General features: G+C 44.4%; 1 pseudogene; it reads right to left on the bottom strand.

The window, feature by feature from the left end:
• Window positions 1-4,611: 4,611 nt before the first annotated feature.
• LOC123065096 (xyloglucan endotransglucosylase/hydrolase protein 2-like) lies at window positions 4,612-5,891 on the bottom strand (annotated as a pseudogene).
• Window positions 5,892-6,275: the final 384 nt, after the last annotated feature.

Raw genomic sequence — 6,275 nt, 5'->3', positions numbered from 1 at the left:
CACCGTATGGATTATGGTTTGGGAAGAAACCTAGGCTGTCATTTCTGAAAGTTTGGGGATGCGATGCTTATGTCAGGAAACTTCAACCTGAAAAGCTCGAACCCAAATCGAAAAAATGCGTCTTCATAGGATACCCCAAGGAAACTATTGGGTATACCTTCTACCTCAGATCCGAGGGCAAGATCTTTGTTGCCAAGAATGGATCCTTTCTGGAGAAAGAGTTTCTTTCGAAAGATGTAATTGGGAGGAAAGTAGAACCTGATGTGGTACCCCTCTTGAACCGAAGAGTAGCACAACTCAGGAAGATGTTTCTGTGGTGCCTGCACCGACTAGAGAGGAAGTTAATGACAATGATCATGAAACTTCGGATCAAGCTGCTAATAAACTTCATAGGTTAACAAGGACACGTTCCACACTAGAGTGGTACAACAACCCTGTCCTGGAAATCATGTTGGTAGACAACGGTGAACCTTCAAACTATGAACAAGCGATGGCGGGCCGGGATTCCAACAAATGGCTTGAAGCCATGAAATCTGAGATAGGATCCATGTATGAGAAAAAAGTATGGACTTTGGTGGACTTGCCCAATGATCAGCAAGCCATAGAAAATAAGTGGATCTTTAAGAAGAAGACTGACGTGGATGGTAATGTGACCGTCTATAAGGCTCGGCTTGTCGCTAAGGATTATCGACAAGTTCAAGGGGTTGACTACGATGGGACCTTCCCACCTGTAGTGAAGCTGAAGTCCGTCTGAATCATGTTAGCAATTTCCGCATTCTATGATTATGAGATCTGGCAAATGGACGTCAAACTGGCATTCCTTAACGGTTTCCTTAAGGAAGAATTGTATATGATGTAGCCGAAAGTTTTGTTGACCCTAAGAATGCTGACAAGGTATTCAAGCTCCAACGCTCCATCTATGGGCTGGTGCAAGCATCTCGGAGTTGGAACAATCACTTTGATGAAGTGATTAAAGCGTTTGGGTTTATACAGACTTATGGAGAAGCATGTATTTACAAGAAAGTGAATGGGACCTCTGTAGCATTTCTCATACTATATGTGGATGACATACTGTTGATGGGAAATGATATAGAACTTTTGGAAAGCATAAAGGCCTACTTGAATAAGTGTTTTTCAATGAAGGACCTTGGAGAAGCTGCTTACATATTAGGCATCAAGATCTATAGAGATAGATTGAGATGCCTCATTGTTCTTTCACAAAGCACATACCTTGACAAGATATTGAAGAAGTTCAATATGGATTAGTCCAAGAAGGGGTTCTTGCCTGTATTGCAAGGTGTGAGATTGAGCGCAGCTCAACGCTCGACATCGGTAGAAGATAGAGAAAATATGAGTGTCATCCCCTATGCCTCATCCATAGACTCTATCATGTATGCCATGCTGTGTACTAGACCTGAAGTGAACCTTGCCATAAGTTTTGTAGGGAGGTACCAAAGTGATCTTGGAATGGAACACTAGACAACATTCAAGAATATCCCGAAGTAGTTGAGAAGGACTAAGGATACATTTCTCGTTTATGGAGGTGCCGAAGAGCTCGTCATAAAAGGTTACGTCGATGCTAGCTTTGACACAGATCCAGATGACTCCAAGTCACAAACCGGATATGTGTATATTTCAAATGGTGGGGCAGTCAGTTGGTGCAGTTGTAAAGTAAATGCGGATCTAAATGTCGCAGATCCTTTGACTAAACCTCTTCCATGAGCAAAACATGATCATCACTAGAACTCTATGGGTGTTCAATTCATCACAATGTAACTGGATTATTCACTCTAGTGCAAGTGGGAGACTGTTGGAAATATGCCCTAGAGGCAATAATAAAATGGTTTTTTATTATATTTCCTTGTTCATGATAATTGTCTATTGTTCATGCTATAATTGTATTAACAGGAATCCGTAATACATGTGTGAATACATAGACCACAACATGTCCCTAGCGAGCCTCTAGTTGGCTAGCTCGCTGATCAATAGATGGTTGTGGTTTCCTAACCATGGACATTGGATGTCATTGATAATGGGATCACATCATTAGGAGAATGATGTGACGGACAAGACCCAATCCTAAGCACAACACAAGATCGAGTAGTTCATTTGCTAGAGCTTTTCTAATGTCAAGTATCTTTTCCTTAGACCATGAGATTGTGCAACTCCCGGATGCCGTAGGAATGCTTTGGGTGTATCAAACGTCACAACGTAACTGGGTGACCATAAAGGTGCACTACAGGTATCTTCGGAAGTGATTGTTGGGTTGGCACGAATCGAGACTGGGATTCGTCACTCCGTACGACAAAGAGGTATCTCTGGGCCCACTCGGTAATGCATCATCATACTGAGCTCAATGTGACTAAGGAGTTAGTCACGGGATCATGTGTTATGGAATGAGTAAAGAGACTCGTCGGTTACGAGATTGAACAAGGTATAGGGATACCAACGATCGAATCTCGGGCAAGTAACATACCGATGGACAAAGGGAATTATGTACGGGATTGATTGAATCCTCGACATCATGGTTCATCTGATGAGATCATCGTGGAACATGTGGGAGCCAATATGGGTATCCTGATCCCACTATTGGTTATTGGCCGGAGAGATGTCTCGGTCATTTTTGCATGGTTCCTGAACCCGTAGATTCCAGACACTTAAGGTTCCGTGACGCTAGAGTTGTAATCGGAATAGTATGTGGTTACTGAAGGGTTTCCGGAGTCCCGGATGAGATCTCTGACGTGACGAGGAACTCCATAATGGTCCGTAGGTGAAGATTGATATATTGGACGAAGGGTATTGGAGTCCAGAATTGTTCCCGGAGTACCGGGTGACGACCAACGTGACAGAAAGGAGTTTCGGAGGCTCCGGCAAGCGTTGGGGGGCCTTATGGGCCAAGAGGAGGGTGCACATCAGCCCACTAAGGAGATGTGCGCCCCTCCCACCCCATCTCATGTAACTTGGAGAAGTGGGGGCGCCTCCCCTACGGAAGCCGCTCCTCCCGGCTTGGGGGCCAAGTTTCCTAGGGGTGGGGGCGCCCAAACCCATCTAGGGTTTCCCCTGTGGTCGCCGCCCCTCCCCTAGGGAAACCCTAGGGCACATCCTCCTCTCCCCTTTCCCCTATATATGGTGAGGGAGAGAGAGGGCAGCCGCAACCGTTCCCTGGCATAGACCTTCCCCATTCCAATTCCTCCTCCTCCTCCTCCGTAGTACTTGGCAAAGCCGTGCCGGAGAATCGCAAGCTCCACCACCACGCCGTCATCCTACCGGAGCTCTCCCTCAAATTCTCCTCTTCCCTTGCTGGATCAAGAAGGAGGAGACGTCCCGTGCTGTACGTGTGTTGAACGTGGAGGCGTCGTCCGTTCGACGCTTGGATCGGATCTTCCGCGGTTTGAATCGCCGCGAGTACGACTCTATCAACTGCGTTCTTGTAACACTTCCGCTTAGCGATATTCAAGGGCATGAAGATGCACTCCCTCTCTCTCATTACTAACATCTCCTAGATTGATCTTGGTGACACGTAGGATTTTTTTTGAATTATTACTACGTTCCCCAACAAAAGCATCAGCCACACACATGTCGGTGCATGCGTGCGTCGTCACTAGCTAATCGCCGGTGCCCATACGTGTGTATACATCGTTGAGCTTGGAGGTGGCGGCGTCCACTTAGGTGCTCCCGGACACTAGTGCAACATCGAAGGCATGCAGAAACCACTTAGCATGACGGTGCACGTCCACTCGGGAACATAGAGAGCGAGCAGCGTGCAGCAAAGATGGCTCACTACGTCCTTCTTGCCATTGAAGAGAGCCCAGATGAACATCCCCGTGCACCTATTTCTGCATGCACGCCGCTGGCGTGTCACCGTCCACTTCCTCGTTCCAGAGTGGTAGGGGAATGTTCAGTTGTGCATTGCCAGAGTTCACCTGCTCTACTTGTTTGAGGAAAAGCCAAAAAAAGAGAGAAAGGAGGAGGTGGAAGGTTGATGCTAACACGTGGTCCCCATATGTAATAATGGTCAAAATAAATGGCTTTGAATTTTCTGTCATGTCAACATTGACGGGTGGGTTTCACTTATCATAAATGTGTTTAAATCGTCTAAAACAGTCAATAAATGTTGTTCGTAGTTTTATGCAACAAGATTAGTTGAAATTGGTAGTTTTCTTGTTGATGTTTTAAAAACAGTAGTTCAGTGCAACACCGACTTCAAATATGCTATTTTTTGTAAATACTTCGCAGAATCAAGGGGTTGTGTGCTAATAATATATATAATCCGATGCATCTTCATCGTAAACCACTTGAAGTTTCGATCATCAGCAAGCCAATTGTCAATGGACCAGTGATGCATTTCGCTTAGTAGAGTTAATAAACTACTGACCCTTATATGGATCCTTTGTCGAAAATAATATAAAATCAATTCTTATTTGGCTATATAATATAGAGTTGATAGATACATTCTATCTAATATCTAGAACTTTGTATAGTTTGGGAAGAGGTTTTGTGAGAATCTACTTCAACCGCTGCATATTGCTAGAATAGGTTGAAGTAGTCTCTTCTCAGCTGAGTATCTAGATGTTAGATAAATTTGTATATGGCCACATAGAAAGCTATTAATTAGTTGTAGCTGCACTCTACCGGCAGATGGTAGTTGATCCTTTCCTTATTTTCATAGTAGTTGTAGGTCATGTACTTGCGCTTGACGTTCTTTTACGATGCCTTCTGCGCGGGTGATAGGTCCCAAAACTTGTTCCACCATAGGTTGGGTGAGCCACACGGCGCACCTCCGGTGGCGGGGCAGGCGTCGACATTGAACCTCTGGAACGCAGAGGTAAATGGCGCACAGTTCCAGTCGACTTTGATCTTGCCATTGTCGGTCGCCCAGGGAGAGCCATCCTAGATGCTTGCCCGGATTCTCATCGTCCCGTCGGGAACTGGTAGGCCGGCATGCAGCCCGCTAGGTCCTTGAGCACCCGAATGGGTTTTTCATCGACAAGCATCCTACGATCGAGGTGCACGTGATATATATGCTGAGTAAGAACAAAAAGAATAGGGACCCGGTCGATGACTTACACTAGCTGGTGTTGGTTCAAGAGTATCTTGTAGTCATGGATAGCTGCTACTGGGTCGAAACAGAGGTAGAACTTCTGCTCTCTATAGCCCTGGCCGTTGAGGAAGATGTTGGTCTGGAGAGCCGCTGGCTTGCCATCGACGTTGCCCAAGAACTCGAAATCCACCTCGTCGTGGTCACCATACTCGGGTTTTGTCATGAGCTAGCTGTACAAGAATGTATATATATATCTGACTTATGCTTTTCATCAAATCAAAGGAAATGGCTGAGCATATAAGATGTGTCAGCACATACATAGAAGGCCGTTACAACTCCGGTAGTATACTTGGCAGGTAACTTGATCCTCATGTGGAATAACCCTGAACCATACATCATCTTTGATCTAAATCCAGCTCCTGCACTCGACAAAGATGCAAAGAAACAAATATTTAGTCAATTTAATCAATTGGAGTCCACTTAAATCACATGATTAACATAATCTCCTGATCATCCATGCTTAGGAGAAAGTGTGTTAAGTACTCCCTCCAATTCAATAAAAGTGCCACAACTTTAAATTAAGGTTGGTTCAACTTAAGTTCAAAGCTGCAACATTCATTATGGATCGGATGAAGTATCATATATGATGGAAAAAGAAATGGTGATATGTACCAGAGTTTCTATCCATGGTGAGGGAAACTTGTGTCCCCTGATTGGCTAGGTGATAACCATCAGCACGCCATACCGACATGAAGTTCTCATTGAACACCGTCGCTGGCGCTCCCAGGCTAAGTACGCTGGAGAGGAGAAGGACAAGGAGGAGAGCCCATGGCTGCAAACTAGAAGTCATTGCTAACTCGATTGGCAAGAGATCTATGTGTGCATCTTGTTTAACAAAGTTCTGAGCTCAGTCTGACACTGCTTCAACATATTAGACCACGACTCTTATATAGACTAATTCCATTCAAAATTTAATCAAGTAAAAATAGCCATAAATAAATATCTTTTTAAAACATGCAAATTATTGAACATTAGAAGAATTTAATTGTGAATCACTATAAAGTAATGTATGTATGTATATATGTACACACACACACACTCACACACACACACACACATATATATATATATACACACACACAGCCAGTCTATTATGCTAATATTAGCAGAATAGTTGTTCTGATAACACTTTCACACTGCATGCTCAATAGAAGCGAACTGCATCCTCTTTACG

The sequence above is a fragment of the Triticum aestivum genome, chromosome 3B, assembly GCF_018294505.1.
Source record: "Triticum aestivum cultivar Chinese Spring chromosome 3B, IWGSC CS RefSeq v2.1, whole genome shotgun sequence".
NCBI lineage: Eukaryota > Viridiplantae > Streptophyta > Magnoliopsida > Poales > Poaceae > Triticum > Triticum aestivum.
The sequence above is the reverse complement of the archived record's forward strand: the minus strand, read 5'-3'. Positions and strand labels throughout refer to the sequence as shown.